This window comes from Lipophrys pholis, assembly GCF_963383615.2.
Source record: "Lipophrys pholis genome assembly, chromosome: 11".
Lineage (NCBI taxonomy): Eukaryota > Metazoa > Chordata > Actinopteri > Blenniiformes > Blenniidae > Lipophrys > Lipophrys pholis.
This window is the reverse complement of record NC_137631.1, coordinates 29,720,778-29,733,161: the sequence shown is the minus strand read 5'-3', so window position 1 is coordinate 29,733,161 and position 12,384 is coordinate 29,720,778. Positions and strand designations below refer to the sequence as shown.

The 12,384-nt window shown below is 45.7% G+C and overlaps 1 protein-coding gene across 2 annotated transcripts in view; it reads left to right on the top strand.

The window, feature by feature from the left end:
* grm8b (glutamate receptor, metabotropic 8b) overlaps window positions 1–12,384 on the top strand; it is a 208,342-nt gene that overhangs the window by 155,960 nt on the left and 39,998 nt on the right. The gene's annotated exons all lie outside the window — the stretch shown is intronic.

The window sequence follows — 12,384 nt, the reverse complement described above, 5'->3', positions numbered from 1 at the left end:
TTTGGCACATTGCCACCTCATGCAGGTTTTCCACAGAAGTGCTTTGGACAGAATGACGCTGCTCTTAATCGGCTCCTTGACAACTGATGGAAAAACAACTGGACCTTTGGAGGTTTGAAGTAACAGTACACCGGCGATAGCGCCAGCTGGAAAGAGCCTGGAACTCTGGTGCTAAGAGCCACTGAAGGTGTTTCACAGCAGCTTTAAAAAAAACATGGTGACATTTTCTCAACATCCAGCCCTCCTGCCCTCCTGCCCTCCTGCCCTCCTGCCCTCCTGCCCTCCTGCCCTCCTGCCCTCCTGCCCTCCTGCCTTATTCTTACACCAGATATGAAGATTTCTCCCAGGCTTGACAGAACCTTTACAAGCAGTAATGAGTGGCGGAAGTCCAGCCGGAGGACATTCAGACACGTGACGTTAAGATTCCAGCTCCATGTTTGTCTTCTTCATAACCACCGTACTAACAGGAGGATAACGTCAAACCCCACATCAATGCACTGAGATGTCTTCAGAAGCTCGCTGTGATCGGAGGAAGTCCGGAGAGACGTCTCAGTGACCTTGTGCAGGCAGACTTGCTGGACACGTGGATCAGCTTCGAACAACAGGAAGAAACTTTTTCAGCCTTTCATTGTCCAAACGCAGAGAAAACCTCTCGTCCAAAAGCATTCCAAGCATGTAGTGGGAGTCCAGTCGTACCAACGGTGCCAACAGAAGAATGCCTGCACTTATCTAAACATTCTATAAGCCCTCTGCTTGTAGAAACCCCACAGGAATACTCTCATGAGTACTTTGAACCAGCAGACATTGGAAAGGTTCCTCCCATGTGGCTGACGATCAGCTGTTTCTGTCTTGGTGAGGAGCTGAAGTCAGAACACGAAGCAAACCGGACCAAACAACACTTGTTTTTCATTTCTTTCTGCTTCCAGTCCGTCTGATAAACTGTATCCTGACCTCTAACACTGCTTTACATTATCAGCCAAAAGAGAAATGTACCCGGAGATGTAAATATGCAGAAGGCTCATGATTAAACCTTGTTAGATCAGCTCAAACCTCGCAGTGATAAAAGTAGAGAGCGGAGGCCTTCAGGGGTTCAACCTCACCTTCTTAGGAGGTGTTTCATTACTGAAACTCAATAACTGTTTGGTTGGAGATCAGTGTGGCTTGTGGTGGCATGTGTTGGCAGTAGAGAACGTTTCAGAGAACAAAAGTACTTGGCGCTGTGGGTTTCCTCTCACGTCTCACAGTTTAACCTAAATCACAGGTCGATCGGAGGGTTGGATGCAGGCGACTGCCTCTGTGTTCCTCTGGTGATCTGGACACTTCTGAAGGGTCGGTCGCTGAGCTCTGGTCGTTTACTAATAATGGATGATGGATGGATGGATGATGGATGGATGGATGATGGATGGATGGATGGATGGATGGATGGATGGATGGATGGATGGATGGATGATGGATGGATGGATGGATGGATGATGGATGGATGGATGGATGGATGATGGGTGAATGGATGATGGATGGATGGATGGATGGATGGATGATGGATGGATGGATGATGGATGGATGGATGGATGATGGATGGATGGATGGATGGATGGATGGATGGATGGATGGATGATGGATGGATGGATGATGGATGGATGATGGGTGAATGGATGATGGATGGATGGATGGATGGATGGATGGATGGATGGATGGATGATGGATGGATGGATGGATGGATGGATGGATGGATGGATGGATGGGTGAATGGATGGTGGATGATGGATGGATGATGGATGGATGGATGGATGATGGATGGATGGATGGATGGATGATGGATGGATGGATGATGGATGGATGGATGATGGATGGATGATGGATGGATGGATGGATGATGGATGGATGGATGGATGGATGGATGATGGATGGATGGATGATGGATGGATGGATGGATGGATGGATGGATGATGGATGGATGGATGATGGATAGATGGATGGATGATGGATGGATGGATGATGGATGGATGGATGATGGATGATGGATGGATGATGGATGGATGATGGATGGATGGACAAACAGGTGACCTTCAGTCTGATTTACTTCCAAATCAACTCGACATGTTTTCATTGAGGATTTTCCACAAATCTAATCATGATGGATTAATAACCACCGAACATCAAAAACCACAATCTGAGTCAGATGAGCATAAAAAGACAAACTGGATCAGATTGTAGATCAAGAATAATATAAAACTAAACATGTTTGAGACAAGTTGAAGTCAGTGGCATTCAGAGTTCTTCAACCCAGACAAGGAATCTATAATCTAATATTTGTGCATCTAGGAATCTGTTCAGTTGCGTTGGAAGCCTAATTATACATGTAACAATGAATTGTGAAGCACAGAGGAAACCTGTGTTGTTGTAAATTCAGGGCTGTGTTCTGTTTGCCTTCTTTCACTGAACAAATTGCTTCAGGGAAACTGCCTCCAGATATTTTCATTTATTCTTTCAGAAGGTAAATTGATCTACTGGCTCACCTGCTTCAACATCACAGCGACACTTCACCCCAGAACTCCTACCAAAATATCTTTTTACTAAGGAACCTTACAAGTTACTACTGGAACTGCAAAGTTCAGGTTTAGTGATGTTTGTTGGCTCCAATTCTTTTCTGTTACTGGAATGTTATAGTGGGTTGGCCCGTGATTGGCTGAGAGTGGAGAAGGGGGCGGGGTCAGGTGAGCATGCAGAGAAACCTCTGTGTGTGTGTGTGTGTGTGTGTGTGTGTGTGTGTGTGTGTGTGTGTGTGTGTGTGTGTGTGTGTGTGTGTCCTGCGACGTCCTCCAATAGTAACACACAGTGACTTGAAGAAGTAACTTTAATCATATTACTGCTTTGGGTAAAGTAATCCCTTGGATTACTCGTTACTGAAAGAAGTGGTCATATTTAAGAGTAATGTGTTACCTGCGTCACTGGACGTTACTTTATTCAGAGAAGTTGATCTAAACGACATCTGAAAGAATCCAGAAAGGAAGATTTCCAGACGTGACGCCAACATATTGGGACATATGTGCTCCGTCTATAATGTCACCTCCTTCCTGGTTGATATTCCATAAATCAACACGGATCAATTGATGGCTGGAGATCAGAATAGGATCTCCAGCCATTGTGAAGAGGTGTGTGTTTCCTGCAGGGATTTCTGTCCGCTGAGCTCCAGACGTCCCAGAGATCCAGGTAATTATGTGTGGAACCAGAGGGGATCCCGTCTCTGCCCGGCTGGAATGGACAGGACCGGAGGAGCGAAGGTGAAAACACACCACAGAGGGAGCGGCGGGCGGCAGCTCTGCCCTGATGAAGAGCTTCCTGGCAGGGCGCTCTGGCTGTGGGATCCATCCAGCTCCAACACGAGGCTGTCGCTGCTCCGACTCCAGGACAAACTGCCGCGCAGTAAAGATATCCACTACCTGAAAATCAAGTCCATCCCAGGACCTGGAATCACTACTTACTGTTTAAACCTCAAGAGAAGAAGGAAATGGGTATTTTGGATCAAATGTGATTAATTCTTATGTTTCAGGAGTAGTTACATTCATTTTAAAATTTTTATTTTATTTAGATTTTTTAAATCTTTTATTATCCACAGTAATAAACCCACAGACATGAGAGAATGACAGAGTCCCAGAGCAACATGAGGAAACCCACAGACATGAGAGAATGACAGAGTCCCAGAGCAACATGAGGAAACCCACAGACATGAGAGAATGACAGAGTCCCAGAGCAACATGAGGAAACCCACAGACATGAGAGAATGACAGAGTCCCAGAGCAACATGAGGAAACCCACAGACATGAGAGAATGACAGACTCCAAGAGCAACATGAGGAAACCCACAGACATGAGAGAATGACAGAGTCCCAGAGCAACATGAGGAAACCCACAGACATGAGAGAATGACAGAGTCCCAGAGCAACATGAGGAAACCCACAGACATGAGAGAATGACAGAGTCCCAGAGCAACATGAGGAAACCCACAGACATGAGAGAATGACAGAGTCCCAGAGCAACATGAGGAAACCCACAGACATGAGAGAATGACAGACTCCCGGAGCAACATGAGGAAACCCACAGACATGAGAGAATGACAGAGTCCCAGAGCAACATGAGGAAACCCACAGACATGAGAGAATGACAGAGTCCTAGAGCAACATGAGGAAACCCACAGACATGAGAGAATGACAGAGTCCCAGAGCAACATGAGGAAACCCACAGACATGAGAGAATGACAGAGTCCCAGAGCAACATGAGGAAACCCACAGACATGAGAGAATGACAGAGTCCCAGAGCAACATGAGGAAACCCACAGACATGAGAGAATGACAGAGTCCCAGAGCAACATGAGGAAACCCACAGACATGAGAGAATGACAGAGTCCTAGAGCAACATGAGGAAACCCACAGACATGAGAGAATGACAGAGTCCCAGAGCAACATGAGGAAACCCACAGACATGAGAGAATGACAGAGTCCTAGAGCAACATGAGGAAACCCACAGACATGAGAGAATGACAGAGTCCCAGAGCAACATGAGGAAACCCACAGACATGAGAGAATGACAGAGTCCCAGAGCAACATGAGGAAACCCACAGACATGAGAGAATGACAGAGTCCTAGAGCAACATGAGGAAACCCACAGACATGAGAGAATGACAGACTCCAAGAGCAACATGAGGAAACCCACAGACATAAGAGAATGACAGAGTCCCAGAGCAACATGAGGAAACCCACAGACATGAGAGAATGACAGAGTCCCAGAGCAACATGAGGAAACCCACAGACATGAGAGAATGACAGAGTCCCAGAGCAACATGAGGAAACCCACAGACATGAGAGAATGACAGAGTCCCAGAGCAACATGAGGAAACCCACAGACATGAGAGAATGACAGAGTCCCAGAGCAACATGAGGAAACCCACAGACATGAGAGAATGACAGAGTCCTAGAGCAACATGAGGAAACCCACAGACATGAGAGAATGACAGAGTCCCAGAGCAACATGAGGAAACCCACAGACATGAGAGAATGACAGAGTCCCAGAGCAACATGAGGAAACCCACAGACATGAGAGAATGACAGAGTCCCAGAGCAACATGAGGAAACCCACAGACATGAGAGAATGACAGAGTCCTAGAGCAACATGAGGAAACCCACAGACATGAGAGAATGACAGAGTCCCAGAGCAACATGAGGAAACCCACAGACATGAGAGAATGACAGAGTCCTAGAGCAACATGAGGAAACCCACAGACATGAGAGAATGACAGAGTCCCAGAGCAACATGAGGAAACCCACAGACATGAGAGAATGACAGAGTCCTAGAGCAACATGAGGAAACCCACAGACATGAGAGAATGACAGACTCCAAGAGCAACATGAGGAAACCCACAGGAAGCAGGTTCAATGTAGAAACAAAGCGTCTGGGCAGTTCCATTGTGTTTAAAGACAAAGCTGCAGCGTGTCGCCGTCACTGCGCCGGGGAAGAGCCAGGATGTTAATTCTGTGTCAACACACATCCAGTGCAGTGAGCGGAGCGGCGTGCGGTGGGGCTGACGAGGTGTTGGCAGCGGTGGAGGGGCGTTTCTGCATCCTGCTGATTCGTCTCACTGCTGATGTGATCTTATTCACGCTGAGGAAGAGAAGTGGGGCAGCACAGAATCAAACCGCCCACTCCACCGCACCACTACCAACCCACACAAGTACCCACTTCCCACTCTCCTCTGCCATTTCTTGCCAAGTGCATTTTGGGTAATTTAGCTTCCCAATTCCACACAATTCCAGTCTTGATGTGTCCTGGGTAAAGTGGGCGGAGCCAGAACACATCCAGGTATTTCATGTGTGCCCAGCGAGATGCGTACTTTGAAGTAGATTAGTACTTAGTCTCTGTCTGATTTCGTTTCACCAATAGGCCAGTACACAGACAAGTACACATATTGAAATGTTTCCTCCGTGGTGTCATGACTCCCAGTCCATATTCTCCTGGATTTGGTACTTTTATTTTGACAGTCACCAAAGTAACAATCCAACTTGGTAGTTTAGATATGACGAGTTTCTCCAGAGATTCTGAATCGAACAGGAAGGATTCAGTCGACATGCTAACAGATGGAATGAAGTTGTTGATGAGTCACGTTGAGAAGAAAACCTGTACAGTACATCGAAGGAGGCTGAATACTTCTGGATTCTCACTGCTTTCTTGGGGCACATTGCAGCTGATGAACTCTTCCAGCCTGGATACACACTTTACATATTAGCAGCAGGTTCTTTTCTCACTTAGAGAGTTAATGTACCAAACTATTGTACCAAACTCTGGTACCAAACTCTGGTACCTAACTCTGGTACAAAACTCTGGTACCAAACTATTGTACCAAACTCTGGTACCAAACTATTGTACCAAACTCTGGTACCAAACTATTGTACCAAACTCTGGTACAAAACTCTGGTATCAAACTCTGGTACCAAACTCGGGTACAAAACTATTGTACCAAACTCTGGTACCAAACTCTGGTACCAAACTCGGGTACCAAACTCTTGCCACAACAATGGAATATGAAGCTCTTCTTCCAATTTGGCACATTGAAGACTCAAGAGTACAATGAATCAGCAATGTGGTGATTTGAACATGTCCAGTCATCTTAAAGTCCCATCAGCACCTTCTGTTCAAAGTATTCTTTCCTCTGTGGCTAAAGAAGGCTCGTCTTCCATCGTCTTCCACCATCTTCTATCGTCTTCCACCGTCTTACATCGTCTTACATTGTCTTCCATTGTCTTCAACCTTCTTTCATCGTCTTCCATCGTCTTCCATCGTCTTCCATCATCTTCCATCGTCTTCCATCATCTTCCATCGTCTTCCATCATCTTCCATCGTCTTCCACCTTCTTTCATTGTCTTCAACCTTCTTTCATCGTCTTCCACTATCTTCCATCGTCTTCCATCATCTTCCATTGTCTTCAACCTTCTTCCATCATCTTCCACTATCTTCCATCGTCTTCCACCATCTTCCATCGTCTTCCATCGTCTTCCACCATCTTCCACCATCTTCCATCGTCTTCCATCGTCTTCCACCATCTTCCATCGTCTTCCACTATCTTCCATCGTCTTCCACCATCTTCCACCATCTTCCATCGTCTTCCATTGTCTTCCACCATCTTCCACCATCTTCCATCGTCTTCCATCGTCTTCCACCATCTTCCATCGTCTTCCACCATCTTCCATCGTCTTCCACCTTCTTTCATTGTCTTCCACCTTCTTTCATTGTCTTCCACCTTCTTTCATTGTCTTCCACCATCTTCCATCGTCTTCCACCATCTTCCATCGTCTTCCACCTTCTTTCCATCTTCTTCCACCATCTTCCATCGTCTTCCACTATCTTCCATCTTCTTCCACCTTCTTTCATTGTCTTCCACCTTCTTTCATTGTCTTCCACCATCTTCCATCGTCTTCCACCATCTTCCATCGTCTTCCACCTTCTTTCCATCGTCTTCCACCATCTTCCATCGTCTTCCACTATCTTCCATCGTCTTCCACCTTCTTTCATTGTCTTCCGCCATCTTCCATCGTCTTCCACCATCTTCCATCGTCTTCCACCTTCTTTCCATCGTCTTCCACCATCTTCCATCGTCTTCCACCATCTTCCATCGTCTTCCATCGTCTTCCACCATCTTCCACTATCTTCCATCGTCTTCCACTGTCTTCCATCGTCTTCTGCCTTCTTTCATCGTCTGCCACCTTCTTTCATCGTCTTCCACCATCTTCCATCGTCTTCCATCGTCTTCCACCATCTTCCACCATCTTCCATCGTCTTCCACCATCTTCCACCATCTTCCACCATCTTCCACCATCTTCCACCATCTTCCACCATCTTTCATCGTCTTCCACCATCTTCCACCATCTTCCATCGTCTTCCATCATCTTCCACCATCTTCCACCATCTTCCATCGTCTTCCACCATCTTTCATCGTCTTCCACCATCTTCCATCGTCTTCCATCGTCTTCCACCATCTTCCACCGTCTTCCATCGTCTTCCATCGTCTTCCATCGTCTTCCATCGTCTTCCACCTTCTTTCCATCGTCTTCCACCATCTTCCATCGTCTTCCACCTTCTTTCATCGTCTTCCACCATCTTCCACCGTCTTCCATCGTCTTCCACCATCTTCCATCGTCTTCCATCGTCTTCCACCTTCTTTCCATCGTCTTCCACCATCTTCCATCGTCTTCCACCATCTTCCACCATCTTCCACCATCTTCCACCATCTTCCATCGTCTTCCATCGTCTTCCATCATCTTCCATCGTCTTTCATCGTTTCCATCGTCTTCCACCATCTTCCATCGTCTTCCACCATCTTCCATCGTCCTCCACCTTCTTTCATCGTCTTCCACCATCTTCCATCGTCTTCCATCGTCTTCCACCATCTTCCATCGTCTTCCATCGTCTTCCACCTTCTTTCATCGTCTTCCACCATCTTCCACCATCTTCCATCGTCTTCCATCGTCTTCCACCATCTTCCATCGTCTTCCACTATCTTCCATCGTCTTCCACTATCTTCCATCGTCTTCCACCTTCTTTCATCGTCTTCCACCATCTTCCATCGTCTTCCATCGTCTTCCACCATCTTCCATCGTCTTCCATCGTCTTCCACCATCTTCCACCATCTTCCATCGTCTTCCATCGTCTTCCATCGTCTTCCATCGTCTTCCACCTTCTTTCCATCGTCTTCCACCATCTTCCATCGTCTTCCACCTTCTTTCCATCGTCTTCCACCATCTTCCATCGTCTTCCACCTTCTTTCCATCGTCTTCCACCATCTTCCATCGTCTTCCACCTTCTTTCATCGTCTTCCACCATCTTCCACCATCTTCCATCGTCTTCCACCATCTTCCATCGTCTTCCATCGTCTTCCACCTTCTTTCCATCGTCTTCCACCATCTTCCATCGTCTTCCACCATCTTCCACCATCTTCCATCGTCTTCCATCGTCTTCCATCATCTTCCATCGTCTTTCATCGTTTCCATCGTCTTCCACCATCTTCCATCGTCTTCCACCATCTTCCATCGTCTTCCACCATCTTCCACCAGCTTCCATCGTCTTCCATCGTCTTCCATCATCTTCCATCATCTTCCATCGTCTTTCATCGTTTCCATCGTCTTCCACCATCTTCCATCGTCTTCCACCTTCTTTCATCGTCTTCCACCATCTTCCACCATCTTCCATCGTCTTCCATCGTCTTCCATCATCTTCCATCGTCTTCCACCATCTTCCATTGTCTTCCATCGTCTTCCACCATCTTCCACCATCTTCCATCGTCTTCCATCGTCTTCCACCATCTTCCATCGTCTTCCACCATCTTCCACCATCTTCCATCGTCTTCCATCGTCTTCCACCTTCTTTCCATCGTCTTCCACCATCTTCCATCGTCTTCCACCATCTTCCACCATCTTCCATCGTCTTCCACCTTCTTCCATCGTCTTCCACCATCTTCCACCATCTTCCACGTCTTCCATCGTCTTCCATCATCTTCCATCGTCTTTCATCGTTTCCATCGTCTTCCACCATCTTCCATCGTCTTCCATTGTCGTCCACCGTCTTCCACCATTTTCCATCACTTCCACCATCTTCTGGAGAATCTGTAAGATTGAGAACCTTCCGTACTGCTGGAGCACCATCCTGTTCTCCAGCTCTACATGATTTCCTGTGTACTTTCTTGTATCACGACATCTTAGATCCCATTTCCACCACAACTTTTCAAGTGAAAACGCATCATTTTTTGGTTTTTTACCTAAAAGGTTTCGTGTTTGCAAAGCAACATTTTGAAAACTTTGTACATAGAAATGGCAGAAATGCTGAAAAGATAGCATTATTAACGCTATGCTATAGTTCACTTACTGCAGAGACACGTCTCCAGACCAAACATGGACGCCTGTAGCCCAGCAGATGAAGCCCACAGCTTAGGTTTGACGTAGCGATGGCCAGATGAACCTTCATGAACCGCCTTCTTCATGTCCTGAAGCCACGAGATGGCGCTGTCGGCGCAACCAACATTTGAAAGCACACTTCATAACCAGTCCTTCAGCCTCTATGTTAAAACCAAGAGCGCCATCTGGTGGGAGTCAGAAAATAAAGAAAGTGGTTGACGAAGCTTCATGATGCTTCATTTGGTCTTCACCAGTGTGACGTGGTGACATTCCTGCTGATGAAGATGAATCTGATAAGTACTTAGTGTTCTGGCCAGGTGATGGCGCTGCGGCCCTGATAGTGACCACATGGTTGGATGACAGTATCATGATGACCTGACCTCCACTGCTCTGGGACATTCAGATCTTCCTCCACAAGATTTTAGAAATATAAACTTGTTTTGCATCTTTATTGCTTCACTTGTTAATTTTCCAACAACGTTCTGTCTTCGGTTTCGTTTGAATCGATTCCTTTCCTGGTCAGCTCGGTGTCAGGTTACGCTGGTCTGTTCACATCAAGCTCATATTTCATATTTCCCCCCACAACAGTTCCGGTCACACCCAGTGGACAAGCCACACACACACACACACACACACACACACACACACACACACACACACACACACACACACACACACACACACACACTTCCACTCCTCATGAAAGGTGCTTCTGAAGTTGCTTGTTCTCTGTCATCATTTGCTCAAACTTTAAAAATCTTGTTGCTTCTTTTTTAATTCATGTTCCTGCTTCACGTTACTGTCTAGATAGAGCTGCTCAGGCTGGTTAATCTAGGAAATCATGTTACTGTCTAGATAGAGCTGCTCAGGCTGGTTAATCTAGAAAATCATGTTCCTGTCTAGATAGAGCTGCTCAGGCTGGTTAATCTAGAAAATCATGTTACTGTCTAGATAGAGCTGCTCAGGCTGGTTAATCTAGGAAATCATGTTACTGTCTAGATAGAGCTGCTCAGGCTGGTTAATCTAAGAAATCATGTTACTGTCTAGATAGAGCTGCTCAGGCTGGTTTAATCTAGAAAATCATGTTACTGTCTAGATAGAGCTGCTCAGGCAGGTTAATCTAGAAAATCATGTTACTGTCTAGATAGAGCTGCTCAGGCTGGTTAATCTAGGAAATCATGTTACTGTCTAGATAGAGCTGCTCAGGCAGGTTAATCTAGAAAATCATGTTACTGTCTAGATAGAGCTGCTCAGGCTGGTTAATCTAGGAAATCATGTTACTGTCTAGATAGAGCTGCTCAGGCTGGTTAATCTAGGAAATCATGTTACTGTCTAGATAGAGCTGCTCAGGCTGGTTAATCTAGGAAATCATGTTACTGTCTAGATAGAGCTGCTCAGGCTGGTTTAATCCAAAAACAGTTGTAAAGTATTTGGATCAGTGTGATAACTGTAAATAATATATGTAGCACAACAAGGATATTGTATGTTATCCCCTTTGAATCATGTTTGAGTTGTGAAGACTTGTGATTGTAGAAAGATGTTTCTACTCTCTCGTCAGAGTTTTGCAGCCAGAAACGATGGCTGCGTGTCCTTGGGTTAGAAAGTGTAGAAAGAAGAACCTTAGAATGATTTGTGTGGATACAGAAGATAACTACTTGTGTTTTATTTCTCCATTTTTCTTTGGAAAGTCAACATCTCGTCTGATTCTGCTGCACTCGATAACAGATCCTTAGTTTTCCAGAACTTGCAGGCATGAAGGAAAATAGAATAGAAACTAACTTCTTCTGTTACTTGCAGAACAAACGTGTCCATTGTACTGAAGATGTTAAAGAAACCATCATTGATTCAATAAGAACAAAGAGTTTATTTGGTAGTTTTAGTATAAATGTAAAGTTAAAATGATTTGCAGAGGTTCAGTTCTTTGACTTAACGGAATATAAAAACTAGGGACGTCCCGATCAGATCGGTAGATATTGGATTGGGGCCGATATTGGTGATTTGTGAGTGATCGGGGATCCGCAAATCCAGCCGATCACCCCGCCGATCTAAAAAAAAAAAAATAAAATAAAAACACGGTCCACTACGTCACTTAATAACCAGAACAATCAGGGACTAGAAGCTCGGGTGGAGCTGCAGAAGCTAGAAGCAGGCGGAGCGGGGCCATAGACCTATAAAACTAGAGTTATATATAGTGGTTTATGGGTTTATGTGCAGAAGTCTACTTCTAAATTTCTATGTGGTCTGTCTTCTTCTGTGTTTTTATTGTGTTTGGTGAGTCACAGCGCCCCTAAAGGCCTGGCATGTGTACTACATGCCCTGAAGCCTCGTGTTGAGCCGTGTTCATAGGGAGGGGTGGACGGAGGTTTGTTGGTAGAAGGCCAGGGAGAACAAAGATCGTATTCTGAATACGTTTTTGAGAGTACTATGTTCAGAATACTTTTGTCAAACAG